At 45.1% G+C, this 19,732-nt stretch overlaps 15 non-coding genes across 15 annotated transcripts; all 15 read right to left on the minus strand.

The window, feature by feature from the left end:
- Positions 1–137: 137 nt before the first annotated feature.
- On the minus strand, positions 138–328 carry LOC141190245 (U2 spliceosomal RNA). The gene has a single exon (XR_012264274.1). It is a non-coding gene; the product is annotated as a U2 spliceosomal RNA (small nuclear RNA).
- A 1,120-nt stretch (positions 329–1,448) lies between these two features.
- Positions 1,449–1,639, minus strand: LOC141190246 (U2 spliceosomal RNA). The gene has a single exon (XR_012264275.1). It is a non-coding gene; the product is annotated as a U2 spliceosomal RNA (small nuclear RNA).
- Positions 1,640–2,758: 1,119 nt separating this feature from the next.
- LOC141190247 (U2 spliceosomal RNA) lies at positions 2,759–2,949 on the minus strand. The gene has a single exon (XR_012264276.1). It is a non-coding gene; the product is annotated as a U2 spliceosomal RNA (small nuclear RNA).
- A 1,123-nt stretch (positions 2,950–4,072) lies between these two features.
- On the minus strand, positions 4,073–4,263 carry LOC141190248 (U2 spliceosomal RNA). Its single transcript, XR_012264277.1, has one exon. It is a non-coding gene; the product is annotated as a U2 spliceosomal RNA (small nuclear RNA).
- A 1,125-nt stretch (positions 4,264–5,388) lies between these two features.
- LOC141190249 (U2 spliceosomal RNA) lies at positions 5,389–5,579 on the minus strand. Its single transcript, XR_012264278.1, has one exon. It is a non-coding gene; the product is annotated as a U2 spliceosomal RNA (small nuclear RNA).
- A 1,123-nt stretch (positions 5,580–6,702) lies between these two features.
- LOC141190251 (U2 spliceosomal RNA) lies at positions 6,703–6,893 on the minus strand. The gene has a single exon (XR_012264280.1). It is a non-coding gene; the product is annotated as a U2 spliceosomal RNA (small nuclear RNA).
- Positions 6,894–8,016: 1,123 nt separating this feature from the next.
- Positions 8,017–8,207, minus strand: LOC141190252 (U2 spliceosomal RNA). Its single transcript, XR_012264281.1, has one exon. It is a non-coding gene; the product is annotated as a U2 spliceosomal RNA (small nuclear RNA).
- A 1,122-nt stretch (positions 8,208–9,329) lies between these two features.
- LOC141190253 (U2 spliceosomal RNA) lies at positions 9,330–9,520 on the minus strand. The gene has a single exon (XR_012264282.1). It is a non-coding gene; the product is annotated as a U2 spliceosomal RNA (small nuclear RNA).
- Positions 9,521–10,632: 1,112 nt separating this feature from the next.
- On the minus strand, positions 10,633–10,823 carry LOC141190254 (U2 spliceosomal RNA). Its single transcript, XR_012264283.1, has one exon. It is a non-coding gene; the product is annotated as a U2 spliceosomal RNA (small nuclear RNA).
- A 1,121-nt stretch (positions 10,824–11,944) lies between these two features.
- Positions 11,945–12,135, minus strand: LOC141190255 (U2 spliceosomal RNA). Its single transcript, XR_012264284.1, has one exon. It is a non-coding gene; the product is annotated as a U2 spliceosomal RNA (small nuclear RNA).
- Positions 12,136–13,254: 1,119 nt separating this feature from the next.
- Positions 13,255–13,445, minus strand: LOC141184215 (U2 spliceosomal RNA). The gene has a single exon (XR_012258992.1). It is a non-coding gene; the product is annotated as a U2 spliceosomal RNA (small nuclear RNA).
- Positions 13,446–14,566: 1,121 nt separating this feature from the next.
- LOC141190256 (U2 spliceosomal RNA) lies at positions 14,567–14,757 on the minus strand. Its single transcript, XR_012264285.1, has one exon. It is a non-coding gene; the product is annotated as a U2 spliceosomal RNA (small nuclear RNA).
- A 1,122-nt stretch (positions 14,758–15,879) lies between these two features.
- LOC141190257 (U2 spliceosomal RNA) lies at positions 15,880–16,070 on the minus strand. The gene has a single exon (XR_012264286.1). It is a non-coding gene; the product is annotated as a U2 spliceosomal RNA (small nuclear RNA).
- A 1,121-nt stretch (positions 16,071–17,191) lies between these two features.
- LOC141190258 (U2 spliceosomal RNA) lies at positions 17,192–17,382 on the minus strand. Its single transcript, XR_012264287.1, has one exon. It is a non-coding gene; the product is annotated as a U2 spliceosomal RNA (small nuclear RNA).
- A 1,121-nt stretch (positions 17,383–18,503) lies between these two features.
- LOC141184580 (U2 spliceosomal RNA) lies at positions 18,504–18,694 on the minus strand. Its single transcript, XR_012259322.1, has one exon. It is a non-coding gene; the product is annotated as a U2 spliceosomal RNA (small nuclear RNA).
- Positions 18,695–19,732: the final 1,038 nt, after the last annotated feature.

A 19,732-nucleotide genomic window follows, 5' to 3' on the forward strand; every position in this document is an offset into this window, starting at 1 on the left:
TGCAACTTTTAACATGAAAAATCCAATGAGGAGAAGAAAAGCAAAGCCAAAGAGTCCATCCCAAAATCCGACAAACAAGCAAAATGAACAAAAAGCATTGAATTCAATTCTTTCTGATTTTAGATACTGCATTAAAGAAGGGGTGCACCGGTCCTGGAGATACTGCAATACCAGGTCAATGCGTGGAGTGGACAGAGCAAGCTCTTTTTCCATCTCCCTGTTCTAAAAATCCATTTAATATATGGTCCCCAGATAGGGGACGTATCAGATATTAAACTGATAAGAACAGATACTACACTTGATCTTAGCCAAAAGGCCGAGAAGCGATAACCAGAATTGGTTTCCGACTACGGTGCCACCCAAGGATTCTGAAAAGTCCATTTGTGGAGATGGCCACCTGGACTCCCGTTAAGAAGACATGCTGTCAACCTCTAGATCCCTCACATGCCTGCACTTTTCGGCTTGCTGCTGCTGCAATCCACGCGTTTTAGATCTGCATAACTCCACCTCTTTTAGCACAGTACCCTCAACCCCCGGCTGTTCCCACCCGCCTCAACACCGTTGGAAGGGAGGAGAACCAATTAAGGCGGGGGGGGGGTGGAACGAGCAGCTGTCTACCCTTAGCAGGAGGGTTGCTGATTAATTACCTCTCCTGCTGCTGCTGCTGCTGGCTGTCCAGCAGCAGACTGAAGGTGGCTGCTGCTGTGCGCAGGTATATAAAGGCTCAGAGCCTATTATGACACGCGCAGCCAGCGTTCCATTGCCACATTCCGTCTACTGCAGGCGGGATACCTGGATGGCTGAATGTCACTGAGAAGCTCACAGAGACCGCCATAAGCAACAGTTTAAAAGAATGCCACAGACTAATCAACCAAACTTTTTGGGTTGGTTTCTCTTTTATAGTCTGCAGGCATTAAATGAAAGAAGTCAGTGTTCCAGCAGAGGGAGACAACGTTTCAGAAAAGGCATTGTAGCAAACCAAAAAAGAAATTTTAAGCGCAGCAGAGTAACCAGCTCACATACCTGTTAGCTCAGGTGAGTTTAAAAGGCTGCTGTTGATAACAAGGGCATTTGCTAAATAGATGGTGTGTGTGCAACAATATACTGAAAGGTCAATTATATTGTGCAGCTTATCTCACCACCTGTAGTTATTTAGGTGAAAGCTCCAAAATGCTTGCCTAATATGTCTGTTTATCCAAAAGGAAGTATAGAGGGAGAGCTAGATAGATAGCATTGCATTACATTACATTACATGGCAATGCAATGCACAGTTGCTGAAGTTGAACCAAAATGAGCTTGTCATCTGGCTTCTGCAACTTTTAACATGAAAAATCCAATGAGGAGAAGAAAAGCAAAGCCAAAGAGTCCATCCCAAAATCCGACAAACAAGCAAAATGAACAAAAAGCATTGAATTCAATTCTTTCTGATTTTAGAAACTGCATTAAAGAAGGGGTGCACCGGTCCTGGAGATACTGCAATACCAGGTCAATGCGTGGAGTGGACAGAGCAAGCTCTTTTTCCATCTCCCTGTTCTAAAAATCCATTTAATATATGGTCCCCAGATAGGGGACGTATCAGATATTAAACTGATAAGAACAGATACTACACTTGATCTTAGCCAAAAGGCCGAGAAGCGATAACCAGAATTGGTTTCCGACTACGGTGCCACCCAAGGATTCTGAAAAGTCCATTTGTGGAGATGGCCACCTGGACTCCCGTTAAGAAGACATGCTGTCAACCTCTAGATCCCTCACATGCCTGCACTTTTCGGCTTGCTGCTGCTGCAATCCACGCGTTTTAGATCTGCATAACTCCACCTCTTTTAGCACAGTACCCTCAACCCCCGACTGTTCCCACCCGCCTCAACACCGTTGGAAGGGAGGAGAACCAATTAAGGCGGGGGGGGGTGGAACGAGCAGCTGTCTACCCTTAGCAGGAGGGTTGCTGATTAATTACCTCTCCTGCTGCTGCTGCTGCTGGCTGTCCAGCAGCAGACTGAAGGTGGCTGCTGCTGTGCGCAGGTATATAAAGGCTCAGAGCCTATTATGACACGCGCAGCCAGCGTTCCATTGCCACATTCCGTCTACTGCAGGCGGGATACCTGGATGGCTGAATGTCACTGAGAAGCTCACAGAGACCGCCATAAGCAACAGTTTAAAAGAATGCCACAGACTAATCAACCAAACTTTTTGGGTTGGTTTCTCTTTTATAGTCTGCAGGCATTAAATGAAAGAAGTCAGTGTTCCAGCAGAGGGAGACAACGTTTCAGAAAAGGCATTGTAGCAAACCAAAAAAGAAATTTTAAGCGCAGCAGAGTAACCAGCTCACATACCTGTTAGCTCAGGTGAGTTTAAAAGGCTGCTGTTGATAACAAGGGCATTTGCTAAATAGATGGTGTGTGTGCAACAATATACTGAAAGGTCAATTATATTGTGCAGCTTATCTCACCACCTGTAGTTATTTAGGTGAAAGCTCCAAAATGCTTGCCTAATATGTCTGTTTATCCAAAAGGAAGTATAGAGGGAGAGCTAGATAGATAGCATTGCATTACATTACATTACATGGCAATGCAATGCACAGTTGCTGAAGTTGAACCAAAATGAGCTTGTCATCTGGCTTCTGCAACTTTTAACATGAAAAATCCAATGAGGAGAAGAAAAGCAAAGCCAAAGAGTCCATCCCAAAATCCGACAAACAAGCAAAATGAACAAAAAGCATTGAATTCAATTCTTTCTGATTCTAGAAACTGCATTAAAGAAGGGGTGCACCGGTCCTGGAGATACTGCAATACCAGGTCAATGCGTGGAGTGGACAGAGCAAGCTCTTTTTCCATCTCCCTGTTCTAAAAATCCATTTAATATATGGTCCCCAGATAGGGGACGTATCAGATATTAAACTGATAAGAACAGATACTACACTTGATCTTAGCCAAAAGGCCGAGAAGCGATAACCAGAATTGGTTTCCGACTACGGTGCCACCCAAGGATTCTGAAAAGTCCATTTGTGGAGATGGCCACCTGGACTCCCGTTAAGAAGACATGCTGTCAACCTCTAGATCCCTCACATGCCTGCACTTTTCGGCTTGCTGCTGCTGCAATCCACGCGTTTTAGATCTGCATAACTCCACCTCTTTTAGCACAGTACCCTCAACCCCCGGCTGTTCCCACCCGCCTCAACACCGTTGGAAGGGAGGAGAACCAATTAAGGCGGGGGGGGGGTGGAACGAGCAGCTGTCTACCCTTAGCAGGAGGGTTGCTGATTAATTACCTCTCCTGCTGCTGCTGCTGCTGCTGGCTGTCCAGCAGCAGACTGAAGGTGGCTGCTGCTGTGCGCAGGTATATAAAGGCTCAGAGCCTATTATGACACGCGCAGCCAGCGTTCCATTGCCACATTCCGTCTACTGCAGGCGGGATACCTGGATGGCTGAATGTCACTGAGAAGCTCACAGAGACCGCCATAAGCAACAGTTTAAAAGAATGCCACAGACTAATCAACCAAACTTTTTGGGTTGGTTTCTCTTTTATAGTCTGCAGGCATTAAATGAAAGAAGTCAGTGTTCCAGCAGAGGGAGACAACGTTTCAGAAAAGGCATTGTAGCAAACCAAAAAAGAAATTTTAAGCGCAGCAGAGTAACCAGCTCACATACCTGTTAGCTCAGGTGAGTTTAAAAGGCTGCTGTTGATAACAAGGGCATTTGCTAAATAGATGGTGTGTGTGCAACAATATACTGAAAGGTCAATTATATTGTGCAGCTTATCTCACCACCTGTAGTTATTTAGGTGAAAGCTCCAAAATGCTTGCCTAATATGTCTGTTTATCCAAAAGGAAGTATAGAGGGAGAGCTAGATAGATAGCATTGCATTACATTACATTACATGGCAATGCAATGCACAGTTGCTGAAGTTGAACCAAAATGAGATTGTCATCTGGCTTCTGCAACTTTTAACATGAAAAATCCAATGAGGAGAAGAAAAGCAAAGCCAAAGAGTCCATCCCAAAATCCGACAAACAAGCAAAATGAACAAAAAGCATTGAATTCAATTCTTTCTGATTTTAGAAACTGCATTAAAGAAGGGGTGCACCGGTCCTGGAGATACTGCAATACCAGGTCAATGCGTGGAGTGGACAGAGCAAGCTCTTTTTCCATCTCCCTGTTCTAAAAATCCATTTAATATATGGTCCCCAGATAGGGGACGTATCAGATATTAAACTGATAAGAACAGATACTACACTTGATCTTAGCCAAAAGGCCGAGAAGCGATAACCAGAATTGGTTTCCGACTACGGTGCCACCCAAGGATTCTGAAAAGTCCATTTGTGGAGATGGCCACCTGGACTCCCGTTAAGAAGACATGCTGTCAACCTCTAGATCCCTCACATGCCTGCACTTTTCGGCTTGCTGCTGCTGCAATCCACGCGTTTTAGATCTGCATAACTCCACCTCTTTTAGCACAGTACCCTCAACCCCCGGCTGTTCCCACCCGCCTCAACACCGTTGGAAGGGAGGAGAACCAATTAAGGCGGGGGGGGGGGGGGTTGGAACGAGCAGCTGTCTACCCTTAGCAGGAGGGTTGCTGATTAATTACCTCTCCTGCTGCTGCTGCTGCTGGCTGTCCAGCAGCAGACTGAAGGTGGCTGCTGCTGTGCGCAGGTATATAAAGGCTCAGAGCCTATTATGACACGCGCAGCCAGCGTTCCATTGCCACATTCCGTCTACTGCAGGCGGGATACCTGGATGGCTGAATGTCACTGAGAAGCTCACAGAGACCGCCATAAGCAACAGTTTAAAAGAATGCCACAGACTAATCAACCAAACTTTTTGGGTTGGTTTCTCTTTTATAGTCTGCAGGCATTAAATGAAAGAAGTCAGTGTTCCAGCAGAGGGAGACAACGTTTCAGAAAAGGCATTGTAGCAAACCAAAAAAGAAATTTTAAGCGCAGCAGAGTAACCAGCTCACATACCTGTTAGCTCAGGTGAGTTTAAAAGGCTGCTGTTGATAACAAGGGCATTTGCTAAATAGATGGTGTGTGTGCAACAATATACTGAAAGGTCAATTATATTGTGCAGCTTATCTCACCACCTGTAGTTATTTAGGTGAAAGCTCCAAAATGCTTGCCTAATATGTCTGTTTATCCAAAAGGAAGTATAGAGGGAGAGCTAGATAGATAGCATTGCATTACATTACATTACATGGCAATGCAATGCACAGTTGCTGAAGTTGAACCAAAATGAGCTTGTCATCTGGCTTCTGCAACTTTTAACATGAAAAATCCAATGAGGAGAAGAAAAGCAAAGCCAAAGAGTCCATCCCAAAATCCGACAAACAAGCAAAATGAACAAAAAGCATTGAATTCAATTCTTTCTGATTCTAGAAACTGCATTAAAGAAGGGGTGCACCGGTCCTGGAGATACTGCAATACCAGGTCAATGCGTGGAGTGGACAGAGCAAGCTCTTTTTCCATCTCCCTGTTCTAAAAATCCATTTAATATATGGTCCCCAGATAGGGGACGTATCAGATATTAAACTGATAAGAACAGATACTACACTTGATCTTAGCCAAAAGGCCGAGAAGCGATAACCAGAATTGGTTTCCGACTACGGTGCCACCCAAGGATTCTGAAAAGTCCATTTGTGGAGATGGCCACCTGGACTCCCGTTAAGAAGACATGCTGTCAACCTCTAGATCCCTCACATGCCTGCACTTTTCGGCTTGCTGCTGCTGCAATCCACGCGTTTTAGATCTGCATAACTCCACCTCTTTTAGCACAGTACCCTCAACCCCCGGCTGTTCCCACCCGCCTCAACACCGTTGGAAGGGAGGAGAACCAATTAAGGCGGGGGGGGGGTGGAACGAGCAGCTGTCTACCCTTAGCAGGAGGGTTGCTGATTAATTACCTCTCCTGCTGCTGCTGCTGCTGCTGGCTGTCCAGCAGCAGACTGAAGGTGGCTGCTGCTGTGCGCAGGTATATAAAGGCTCAGAGCCTATTATGACACGCGCAGCCAGCGTTCCATTGCCACATTCCGTCTACTGCAGGCGGGATACCTGGATGGCTGAATGTCACTGAGAAGCTCACAGAGACCGCCATAAGCAACAGTTTAAAAGAATGCCACAGACTAATCAACCAAACTTTTTGGGTTGGTTTCTCTTTTATAGTCTGCAGGCATTAAATGAAAGAAGTCAGTGTTCCAGCAGAGGGAGACAACGTTTCAGAAAAGGCATTGTAGCAAACCAAAAAAGAAATTTTAAGCGCAGCAGAGTAACCAGCTCACATACCTGTTAGCTCAGGTGAGTTTAAAAGGCTGCTGTTGATAACAAGGGCATTTGCTAAATAGATGGTGTGTGTGCAACAATATACTGAAAGGTCAATTATATTGTGCAGCTTATCTCACCACCTGTAGTTATTTAGGTGAAAGCTCCAAAATGCTTGCCTAATATGTCTGTTTATCCAAAAGGAAGTATAGAGGGAGAGCTAGATAGATAGCATTGCATTACATTACATTACATGGCAATGCAATGCACAGTTGCTGAAGTTGAACCAAAATGAGATTGTCATCTGGCTTCTGCAACTTTTAACATGAAAAATCCAATGAGGAGAAGAAAAGCAAAGCCAAAGAGTCCATCCCAAAATCCGACAAACAAGCAAAATGAACAAAAAGCATTGAATTCAATTCTTTCTGATTTTAGAAACTGCATTAAAGAAGGGGTGCACCGGTCCTGGAGATACTGCAATACCAGGTCAATGCGTGGAGTGGACAGAGCAAGCTCTTTTTCCATCTCCCTGTTCTAAAAATCCATTTAATATATGGTCCCCAGATAGGGGACGTATCAGATATTAAACTGATAAGAACAGATACTACACTTGATCTTAGCCAAAAGGCCGAGAAGCGATAACCAGAATTGGTTTCTGACTACGGTGCCACCCAAGGATTCTGAAAAGTCCATTTGTGGAGATGGCCACCTGGACTCCCGTTAAGAAGACATGCTGTCAACCTCTAGATCCCTCACATGCCTGCACTTTTCGGCTTGCTGCTGCTGCAATCCACGCGTTTTAGATCTGCATAACTCCACCTCTTTTAGCACAGTACCCTCAACCCCCGGCTGTTCCCACCCGCCTCAACACCGTTGGAAGGGAGGAGAACCAATTAAGGCGGGGGGGGGGGGGTTGGAACGAGCAGCTGTCTACCCTTAGCAGGAGGGTTGCTGATTAATTACCTCTCCTGCTGCTGCTGCTGCTGGCTGTCCAGCAGCAGACTGAAGGTGGCTGCTGCTGTGCGCAGGTATATAAAGGCTCAGAGCCTATTATGACACGCGCAGCCAGCGTTCCATTGCCACATTCCGTCTACTGCAGGCGGGATACCTGGATGGCTGAATGTCACTGAGAAGCTCACAGAGACCGCCATAAGCAACAGTTTAAAAGAATGCCACAGACTAATCAACCAAACTTTTTGGGTTGGTTTCTCTTTTATAGTCTGCAGGCATTAAATGAAAAAGTCAGTGTTCCAGCAGAGGGAGACAACGTTTCAGAAAAGGCATTGTAGCAAACCAAAAAAGAAATTTTAAGCGCAGCAGAGTAACCAGCTCACATACCTGTTAGCTCAGGTGAGTTTAAAAGGCTGCTGTTGATAACAAGGGCATTTGCTAAATAGATGGTGTGTGTGCAACAATATACTGAAAGGTCAATTATATTGTGCAGCTTATCTCACCACCTGTAGTTATTTAGGTGAAAGCTCCAAAATGCTTGCCTAATATGTCTGTTTATCCAAAAGGAAGTATAGAGGGAGAGCTAGATAGATAGCATTGCATTACATTACATTACATGGCAATGCAATGCACAGTTGCTGAAGTTGAACCAAAATGAGCTTGTCATCTGGCTTCTGCAACTTTTAACATGAAAAATCCAATGAGGAGAAGAAAAGCAAAGCCAAAGAGTCCATCCCAAAATCCGACAAACAAGCAAAATGAACAAAAAGCATTGAATTCAATTCTTTCTGATTTTAGAAACTGCATTAAAGAAGGGGTGCACCGGTCCTGGAGATACTGCAATACCAGGTCAATGCGTGGAGTGGACAGAGCAAGCTCTTTTTCCATCTCCCTGTTCTAAAAATCCATTTAATATATGGTCCCCAGATAGGGGACGTATCAGATATTAAACTGATAAGAACAGATACTACACTTGATCTTAGCCAAAAGGCCGAGAAGCGATAACCAGAATTGGTTTCCGACTACGGTGCCACCCAAGGATTCTGAAAAGTCCATTTGTGGAGATGGCCACCTGGACTCCCGTTAAGAAGACATGCTGTCAACCTCTAGATCCCTCACATGCCTGCACTTTTCGGCTTGCTGCTGCTGCAATCCACGCGTTTTAGATCTGCATAACTCCACCTCTTTTAGCACAGTACCCTCAACCCCCGGCTGTTCCCACCCGCCTCAACACCGTTGGAAGGGAGGAGAACCAATTAAGGCGGGGGGGGGGGGTGGAACGAGCAGCTGTCTACCCTTAGCAGGAGGGTTGCTGATTAATTACCTCTCCTGCTGCTGCTGCTGCTGGCTGTCCAGCAGCAGACTGAAGGTGGCTGCTGCTGTGCGCAGGTATATAAAGGCTCAGAGCCTATTATGACACGCGCAGCTAGCGTTCCATTGCCACATTCCGTCTACTGCAGGCGGGATACCTGGATGGCTGAATGTCACTGAGAAGCTCACAGAGACCGCCATAAGCAACAGTTTAAAAGAATGCCACAGACTAATCAACCAAACTTTTTGGGTTGGTTTCTCTTTTATAGTCTGCAGGCATTAAATGAAAGAAGTCAGTGTTCCAGCAGAGGGAGACAACGTTTCAGAAAAGGCATTGTAGCAAACCAAAAAAGAAATTTTAAGCGCAGCAGAGTAACCAGCTCACATACCTGTTAGCTCAGGTGAGTTTAAAAGGCTGCTGTTGATAACAAGGGCATTTGCTAAATAGATGGTGTGTGTGCAACAATATACTGAAAGGTCAATTATATTGTGCAGCTTATCTCACCACCTGTAGTTATTTAGGTGAAAGCTCCAAAATGCTTGCCTAATATGTCTGTTTATCCAAAAGGAAGTATAGAGGGAGAGCTAGATAGATAGCATTGCATTACATTACATTACATGGCAATGCAATGCACAGTTGCTGAAGTTGAACCAAAATGAGCTTATCATCTGGCTTCTGCAACTTTTAACATGAAAATTCCAATGAGGAGAAGAAAAGCAAAGCCAAAGAGTCCATCCCAAAATCCGAGAAACAAGCAAAATGAACAAAAAGCATTGAATTCAATTCTTTCTGATTTTAGAAACTGCATTAAAGAAGGGGTGCACCGGTCCTGGAGATACTGCAATACCAGGTCAATGCGTGGAGTGGACAGAGCAAGCTCTTTTTCCATCTCCCTGTTCTAAAAATCCATTTAATATATGGTCCCCAGATAGGGGACGTATCAGATATTAAACTGATAAGAACAGATACTACACTTGATCTTAGCCAAAAGGCCGAGAAGCGATAACCAGAATTGGTTTCCGACTACGGTGCCACCCAAGGATTCTGAAAAGTCCATTTGTGGAGATGGCCACCTGGACTCCCGTTAAGAAGACATGCTGTCAACCTCAAGATCCCTCACATGCCTGCACTTTTCGGCTTGCTGCTGGTGCAATCCACGCGTTTTAGATCTGCATAACTCCACCTCTCTTAGCACAGTACCCTCAACCCCCGGCTGTTCCCACCCGCCTCAACACCGTTGGAAGGGAGGAGAACCAATTAAGGCGGGGGGGGGGTGGAACGAGCAGCTGTCTACCCTTAGCAGGAGGGTTGCTGATTAATTACCTCTCCTGCTGCTGCTGCTGCTGGCAGCAGACTGAAGGTGGCTGCTGCTGTGCGCAGGTATATAAAGGCTCAGAGCCTATTATGACACGCGCAGCCAGCGTTCCATTGCCACATTCCGTCTACTGCAGGCGGGATACCTGGATGGCTGAATGTCACTGAGAAGCTCACAGAGACCGCCATAAGCAACAGTTTAAAAGAATGCCACAGACTAATCAACCAAACTTTTTGGGTTGGTTTCTCTTTTATAGTCTGCAGGCATTAAATGAAAGAAGTCAGTGTTCCAGCAGAGGGAGACAACGTTTCAGAAAAGGCATTGTAGCAAACCAAAAAAGAAATTTTAAGCGCAGCAGAGTAACCAGCTCACATACCTGTTAGCTCAGGTGAGTTTAAAAGGCTGCTGTTGATAACAAGGGCATTTGCTAAATAGATGGTGTGTGTGCAACAATATACTGAAAGGTCAATTATATTGTGCAGCTTATCTCACCACCTGTAGTTATTTAGGTGAAAGCTCCAAAATGCTTGCCTAATATGTCTGTTTATCCAAAAGGAAGTATAGAGGGAGAGCTAGATAGATAGCATTGCATTACATTACATTACATGGCAATGCAATGCACAGTTGCTGAAGTTGAACCAAAATGAGCTTGTCATCTGGCTTCTGCAACTTTTAACATGAAAAATCCAATGAGGAGAAGAAAAGCAAAGCCAAAGAGTCCATCCCAAAATCCGACAAACAAGCAAAATGAACAAAAAGCATTGAATTCAATTCTTTCTGATTTTAGAAACTGCATTAAAGAAGGGGTGCACCGGTCCTGGAGATACTGCAATACCAGGTCAATGCGTGGAGTGGACAGAGCAAGCTCTTTTTCCATCTCCCTGTTCTAAAAATCCATTTAATATATGGTCCCCAGATAGGGGACGTATCAGATATTAAACTGATAAGAACAGATACTACACTTGATCTTAGCCAAAAGGCCGAGAAGCGATAACCAGAATTGGTTTCCGACTACGGTGCACCCAAGGATTCTGAAAAGTCCATTTGTGGAGATGGCCACCTGGACTCCCGTTAAGAAGACATGCTGTCAACCTCTAGATCCCTCACATGCCTGCACTTTTCGGCTTGCTGCTGCTGCAATCCACGCGTTTTAGATCTGCATAACTCCACCTCTTTTAGCACAGTACCCTCAACCCCCGGCTGTTCCCACCCGCCTCAACACCGTTGGAAGGGAGGAGAACCAATTAAGGCGGGGGGGGGGGGTGGAACGAGCAGCTGTCTACCCTTAGCAGGAGGGTTGCTGATTAATTACCTCTCCTGCTGCTGCTGCTGCTGGCTGTCCAGCAGCAGACTGAAGGTGGCTGCTGCTGTGCGCAGGTATATAAAGGCTCAGAGCCTATTATGACACGCGCAGCCAGCGTTCCATTGCCACATTCCGTCTACTGCAGGCGGGATACCTGGATGGCTGAATGTCACTGAGAAGCTCACAGAGACCGCCATAAGCAACAGTTTAAAAGAATGCCACAGACTAATCAACCAAACTTTTTGGGTTGGTTTCTCTTTTATAGTCTGCAGGCATTAAATGAAAGAAGTCAGTGTTCCAGCAGAGGGAGACAACGTTTCAGAAAAGGCATTGTAGCAAACCAAAAAAGAAATTTTAAGCGCAGCAGAGTAACCAGCTCACATACCTGTTAGCTCAGGTGAGTTTAAAAGGCTGCTGTTGATAACAAGGGCATTTGCTAAATAGATGGTGTGTGTGCAACAATATACTGAAAGGTCAATTATATTGTGCAGCTTATCTCACCACCTGTAGTTATTTAGGTGAAAGCTCCAAAATGCTTGCCTAATATGTCTGTTTATCCAAAAGGAAGTATAGAGGGAGAGCTAGATAGATAGCATTGCATTACATTACATTACATGGCAATGCAATGCACAGTTGCTGAAGTTGAACCAAAATGAGCTTGTCATCTGGCTTCTGCAACTTTTAACATGAAAAATCCAATGAGGAGAAGAAAAGCAAAGCCAAAGAGTCCATCCCAAAATCCGACAAACAAGCAAAATGAACAAAAAGCATTGAATTCAATTCTTTCTGATTTTAGAAACTGCATTAAAGAAGGGGTGCACCGGTCCTGGAGATACTGCAATACCAGGTCAATGCGTGGAGTGGACAGAGCAAGCTCTTTTTCCATCTCCCTGTTCTAAAAATCCATTTAATATATGGTCCCCAGATAGGGGACGTATCAGATATTAAACTGATAAGAACAGATACTACACTTGATCTTAGCCAAAAGGCCGAGAAGCGATAACCAGAATTGGTTTCCGACTACGGTGCACCCAAGGATTCTGAAAAGTCCATTTGTGGAGATGGCCACCTGGACTCCCGTTAAGAAGACATGCTGTCAACCTCTAGATCCCTCACATGCCTGCACTTTTCGGCTTGCTGCTGCTGCAATCCACGCGTTTTAGATCTGCATAACTCCACCTCTTTTAGCACAGTACCCTCAACCCCCGGCTGTTCCCACCCGCCTCAACACCGTTGGAAGGGAGGAGAACCAATTAAGGCGGGGGGGGGGTGGAACGAGCAGCTGTCTACCCTTAGCAGGAGGGTTGCTGATTAATTACCTCTCCTGCTGCTGCTGCTGCTGGCTGTCCAGCAGCAGACTGAAGGTGGCTGCTGCTGTGCGCAGGTATATAAAGGCTCAGAGCCTATTATGACACGCGCAGCCAGCGTTCCATTGCCACATTCCGTCTACTGCAGGCGGGATACCTGGATGGCTGAATGTCACTGAGAAGCTCACAGAGACCGCCATAAGCAACAGTTTAAAAGAATGCCACAGACTAATCAACCAAACTTTTTGGGTTGGTTTCTCTTTTATAGTCTGCAGGCATTAAATGAAAGAAGTCAGTGTTCCAGCAGAGGGAGACAACGTTTCAGAAAAGGCATTGTAGCAAACCAAAAAAGAAATTTTAAGCGCAGCAGAGTAACCAGCTCACATACCTGTTAGCTCAGGTGAGTTTAAAAGGCTGCTGTTGATAACAAGGGCATTTGCTAAATAGATGGTGTGTGTGCAACAATATACTGAAAGGTCAATTATATTGTGCAGCTTATCTCACCACCTGTAGTTATTTAGGTGAAAGCTCCAAAATGCTTGCCTAATATGTCTGTTTATCCAAAAGGAAGTATAGAGGGAGAGCTAGATAGATAGCATTGCATTACATTACATTACATGGCAATGCAATGCACAGTTGCTGAAGTTGAACCAAAATGAGCTTGTCATCTGGCTTCTGCAACTTTTAACATGAAAAATCCAATGAGGAGAAGAAAAGCAAAGCCAAAGAGTCCATCCCAAAATCCGACAAACAAGCAAAATGAACAAAAAGCATTGAATTCAATTCTTTCTGATTTTAGAAACTGCATTAAAGAAGGGCTGCACCGGTCCTGGAGATACTGCAATACCAGGTCAATGCGTGGAGTGGACAGAGCAAGCTCTTTTTCCATCTCCCTGTTCTAAAAATCCATTTAATATATGGTCCCCAGATAGGGGACGTATCAGATATTAAACTGATAAGAACAGATACTACACTTGATCTTAGCCAAAAGGCCGAGAAGCGATAACCAGAATTGGTTTCCGACTACGGTGCCACCCAAGGATTCTGAAAAGTCCATTTGTGGAGATGGCCACCTGGACTCCCGTTAAGAAGACATGCTGTCAACCTCTAGATCCCTCACATGCCTGCACTTTTCGGCTTGCTGCTGCTGCAATCCACGCGTTTTAGATCTGCATAACTCCACCTCTTTTAGCACAGTACCCTCAACCCCCGGCTGTTCCCACCCGCCTCAACACCGTTGGAAGGGAGGAGAACCAATTAAGGCGGGGGGGGGGGTGGAACGAGCAGCTGTCTACCCTTAGCAGGAGGGTTGCTGATTAATTACCTCTCCTGCTGCTGCTGCTGCTGGCTGTCCAGCAGCAGACTGAAGGTGGCTGCTGCTGTGCGCAGGTATATAAAGGCTCAGAGCCTATTATGACACGCGCAGCCAGCGTTCCATTGCCACATTCCGTCTACTGCAGGCGGGATACCTGGATGGCTGAATGTCACTGAGAAGCTCACAGAGACCGCCATAAGCAACAGTTTAAAAGAATGCCACAGACTAATCAACCAAACTTTTTGGGTTGGTTTCTCTTTTATAGTCTGCAGGCATTAAATGAAAGAAGTCAGTGTTCCAGCAGAGGGAGACAACGTTTCAGAAAAGGCATTGTAGCAAACCAAAAAAGAAATTTTAAGCGCAGCAGAGTAACCAGCTCACATACCTGTTAGCTCAGGTGAGTTTAAAAGGCTGCTGTTGATAACAAGGGCATTTGCTAAATAGATGGTGTGTGTGCAACAATATACTGAAAGGTCAATTATATTGTGCAGCTTATCTCACCACCTGTAGTTATTTAGGTGAAAGCTCCAAAATGCTTGCCTAATATGTCTGTTTATCCAAAAGGAAGTATAGAGGGAGAGCTAGATAGATAGCATTGCATTACATTACATTACATGGCAATGCAATGCACAGTTGCTGAAGTTGAACCAAAATGAGCTTGTCATCTGGCTTCTGCAACTTTTAACATGAAAAATCCAATGAGGAGAAGAAAAGCAAAGCCAAAGAGTCCATCCCAAAATCCGACAAACAAGCAAAATGAACAAAAAGCATTGAATTCAATTCTTTCTGATTTTAGAAACTGCATTAAAGAAGGGGTGCACCGGTCCTGGAGATACTGCAATACCAGGTCAATGCGTGGAGTGGACAGAGCAAGCTCTTTTTCCATCTCCCTGTTCTAAAAATCCATTTAATATATGGTCCCCAGATAGGGGACGTATCAGATATTAAACTGATAAGAACAGATACTACACTTGATCTTAGCCAAAAGGCCGAGAAGCGATAACCAGAATTGGTTTCCGACTACGGTGCCACCCAAGGATTCTGAAAAGTTCATTTGTGAAGATGGCCACCTGGACTCCCGTTAAGAAGACATGCTGTCAACCTCTAGATCCCTCACATGCCTGCACTTTTCGGCTTGCTGCTGCTGCAATCCACGCGTTTTAGATCTGCATAACTCCACCTCTTTTAGCACAGTACCCTCAACCCCCGGCTGTTCCCACCCGCCTCAACACCGTTGGAAGGGAGGAGAACCAATTAAGGCGGGGGGGGGGGGTGGAACGAGCAGCTGTCTACCCTTAGCAGGAGGGTTGCTGATTAATTACCTCTCCTGCTGCTGCTGCTGCTGGCTGTCCAGCAGCAGACTGAAGGTGGCTGCTGCTGTGCGCAGGTATATAAAGGCTCAGAGCCTATTATGACACGCGCAGCCAGCGTTCCATTGCCACATTCCGTCTACTGCAGGCGGGATACCTGGATGGCTGAATGTCACTGAGAAGCTCACAGAGACCGCCATAAGCAACAGTTTAAAAGAATGCCACAGACTAATCAACCAAACTTTTTGGGTTGGTTTCTCTTTTATAGTCTGCAGGCATTAAATGAAAGAAGTCAGTGTTCCAGCAGAGGGAGACAACGTTTCAGAAAAGGCATTGTAGCAAACCAAAAAAGAAATTTTAAGCGCAGCAGAGTAACCAGCTCACATACCTGTTAGCTCAGGTGAGTTTAAAAGGCTGCTGTTGATAACAAGGGCATTTGCTAAATAGATGGTGTGTGTGCAACAATATACTGAAAGGTCAATTATATTGTGCAGCTTATCTCACCACCTGTAGTTATTTAGGTGAAAGCTCCAAAATGCTTGCCTAATATGTCTGTTTATCCAAAAGGAAGTATAGAGGGAGAGCTAGATAGATAGCATTGCATTACATTACATTACATGGCAATGCAATGCACAGTTGCTGAAGTTGAACCAAAATGAGCTTGTCATCTGGCTTCTGCAACTTTTAACATGAAAAATCCAATGAGGAGAAGAAAAGCAAAGCCAAAGAGTCCATCCCAAAATCCGACAAACAAGCAAAATGAACAAAAAGCATTGAATTCAATTCTTTCTGATTTTAGAAACTGCATTAAAGAAGGGGTGCACCGGTCCTGGAGATACTGCAATACCAGGTCAATGCGTGGAGTGGACAGAGCAAGCTCTTTTTCCATCTCCCTGTTCTAAAAATCCATTTAATATATGGTCCCCAGATAGGGGACGTATCAGATATTAAACTGATAAGAACAGATACTACACTTGATCTTAGCCAAAAGGCCGAGAAGCGATAACCAGAATTGGTTTCCGACTACGGTGCCACCCAAGGATTCTGAAAAGTCCATTTGTGGAGATGGCCACCTGGACTCCCGTTAAGAAGACATGCTGTCAACCTCTAGATCCCTCACATGCCTGCACTTTTCGGCTTGCTGCTGCTGCAATCCACGCGTTTTAGATCTGCATAACTCCACCTCTTTTAGCACAGTACCCTCAACCCCCGGCTGTTCCCACCCGCCTCAACACCGTTGGAAGGGAGGAGAACCAATTAAGGCGGGGGGGGGGGTGGAACGAGCAGCTGTCTACCCTTAGCAGGAGGGTTGCTGATTAATTACCTCTCCTGCTGCTGCTGCTGCTGGCTGTCCAGCAGCAGACTGAAGGTGGCTGCTGCTGTGCGCAGGTATATAAAGGCTCAGAGCCTATTATGACACGCGCAGCCAGCGTTCCATTGCCACATTCCGTCTACTGCAGGCGGGATACCTGGATGGCTGAATGTCACTGAGAAGCTCACAGAGACCGCCATAAGCAACAGTTTAAAAGAATGCCACAGACTAATCAACCAAACTTTTTGGGTTGGTTTCTCTTTTATAGTCTGCAGGCATTAAATGAAAGAAGTCAGTGTTCCAGCAGAGGGAGACAACGTTTCAGAAAAGGCATTGTAGCAAACCAAAAAAGAAATTTTAAGCGCAGCAGAGTAACCAGCTCACATACCTGTTAGCTCAGGTGAGTTTAAAAGGCTGCTGTTGATAACAAGGGCATTTGCTAAATAGATGGTGTGTGTGCAACAATATACTGAAAGGTCAATTATATTGTGCAGCTTATCTCACCACCTGTAGTTATTTAGGTGAAAGCTCCAAAATGCTTGCCTAATATGTCTGTTTATCCAAAAGGAAGTATAGAGGGAGAGCTAGATAGATAGCATTGCATTACATTACATTACATGGCAATGCAATGCACAGTTGCTGAAGTTGAACCAAAATGAGCTTGTCATCTGGCTTCTGCAACTTTTAACATGAAAAATCCAATGAGGAGAAGAAAAGCAAAGCCAAAGAGTCCATCCCAAAATCCGACAAACAAGCAAAATGAACAAAAAGCATTGAATTCAATTCTTTCTGATTTTAGAAACTGCATTAAAGAAGGGGTGCACCGGTCCTGGAGATACTGCAATACCAGGTCAATGCGTGGAGTGGACAGAGCAAGCTCTTTTTCCATCTCCCTGTTCTAAAAATCCATTTAATATATGGTCCCCAGATAGGGGACGTATCAGATATTAAACTGATAAGAACAGATACTACACTTGATCTTAGCCAAAAGGCCGAGAAGCGATAACCAGAATTGGTTTCCGACTACGGTGCCACCCAAGGATTCTGAAAAGTCCATTTGTGGAGATGGCCACCTGGACTCCCGTTAAGAAGACATGCTGTCAACCTCTAGATCCCTCACATGCCTGCACTTTTCGGCTTGCTGCTGCTGCAATCCACGCGTTTTAGATCTGCATAACTCCACCTCTTTTAGCACAGTACCCTCAACCCCCGGCTGTTCCCACCCGCCTCAACACCGTTGGAAGGGAGGAGAACCAATTAAGGCGGGGGGGGGGGTGGAACGAGCAGCTGTCTACCCTTAGCAGGAGGGTTGCTGATTAATTACCTCTCCTGCTGCTGCTGCTGCTGGCTGTCCAGCAGCAGACTGAAGGTGGCTGCTGCTGTGCGCAGGTATATAAAGGCTCAGAGCCTATTATGACACGCGCAGCCAGCGTTCCATTGCCACATTCCGTCTACTGCAGGCGGGATACCTGGATGGCTGAATGTCACTGAGAAGCTCACAGAGACCGCCATAAGCAACAGTTTAAAAGAATGCCACAGACTAATCAACCAAACTTTTTGGGTTGGTTTCTCTTTTATAGTCTGCAGGCATTAAATGAAAGAAGTCAGTGTTCCAGCAGAGGGAGACAACGTTTCAGAAAAGGCATTGTAGCAAACCAAAAAAGAAATTTTAAGCGCAGCAGAGTAACCAGCTCACATACCTGTTAGCTCAGGTGAGTTTAAAAGGCTGCTGTTGATAACAAGGGCATTTGCTAAATAGATGGTGTGTGTGCAACAATATACTGAAAGGTCAATTATATTGTGCAGCTTATCTCACCACCTGTAGTTATTTAGGTGAAAGCTCCAAAATGCTTGCGTAATATGTCTGTTTATCCAAAAGGAAGTATAGAGGGAGAGCTAGATAGATAGCATTGCATTACATTACATTACATGGCAATGCAATGCACAGTTGCTGAAGTTGAACCAAAATGAGCTTGTCATCTGGCTTCTGCAACTTTTAACATGAAAAATCCAATGAGGAGAAGAAAAGCAAAGCCAAAGAGTCCATCCCAAAATCCGACAAACAAGCAAAATGAACAAAAAGCATTGAATTCAATTCTTTCTGATTTTAGAAACTGCATTAAAGAAGGGGTGCACCGGTCCTAGAGATACTGCAATACCAGGTCAATGCGTGGAGTGGACAGAGCAAGCTCTTTTTCCATCTCCCTGTTCTAAAAATCCATTTAATATATGGTCCCCAGATAGGGGACGTATCAGATATTAAACTGATAAGAACAGATACTACACTTGATCTTAGCCAAAAGGCCGAGAAGCGATAACCAGAATTGGTTTCCGACTACGGTGCCACCCAAGGATTCTGAAAAGTCCATTTGTGGAGATGGCCACCTGGACTCCCGTTAAGAAGACATGCTGTCAACCTCTAGATCCCTCACATGCCTGCACTTTTCGGCTTGCTGCTGCTGCAATCCACGCCTTTTAGATCTGCATAACTCCACCTCTTTTAGCACAGTACCCTCAACCCCCGGCTGTTCCCACCCGCCTCAACACCGTTGGAAGGGAGGAGAACCAATTAAGGCGGGGGGGGGGGTGGAACGAGCAGCTGTCTACCCTTAGCAGGAGGGTTGCTGATTAATTACCTCTCCTGCTGCTGCTGCTGCTGGCTGTCCAGCAGCAGACTGAAGGTGGCTGCTGCTGTGCGCAGGTATATAAAGGCTCAGAGCCTATTATGACACGCGCAGCCAGCGTTCCATTGCCACATTCCGTCTACTGCAGGCGGGATACCTGGATGGCTGAATGTCACTGAGAAGCTCACAGAGACCGCCATAAGCAACAGTTTAAAAGAATGCCACAGACTAATCAACCAAACTTTTTGGGTTGGTTTCTCTTTTATAGTCTGCAGGCATTAAATGAAAGAAGTCAGTGTTCCAGCAGAGGGAGACAACGTTTCAGAAAAGGAATTGTAGCAAACCAAAAAAGAAATTTTAAGCGCAGCAGAGTAACCAGCTCACATACCTGTTAGCTCAGGTGAGTTTAAAAGGCTGCTGTTGATAACAAGGGCATTTGCTAAATAGATGGTGTGTGTGCAACAATATACTGAAAGGTCAATTATATTGTGCAGCTTATCTCACCACCTGTAGTTATTTAGGTGAAAGCTCCAAATTGCTTGCCTAATATGTCTGTTTATCCAAAAGGAAGTATAGAGGGAGAGCTAGATAGATAGCATTGCATTACATTACATTACATGGCAATGCAATGCACAGTTGCTGAAGTTGAACCAAAATGAGCTTTTCATCTGGCTTCTGCAACTTTTAACATGAAAAATCCAATGAGGAGAAGAAAAGCAAAGCCAAAGAG

The sequence above is a fragment of the Phyllobates terribilis genome, unplaced genomic scaffold (assembly GCF_046119375.1).
Source record: "Phyllobates terribilis strain yellow unplaced genomic scaffold, ASM4611937v1 Scaffold_40__1_contigs__length_11209783, whole genome shotgun sequence".
NCBI lineage: Eukaryota > Metazoa > Chordata > Amphibia > Anura > Dendrobatidae > Phyllobates > Phyllobates terribilis.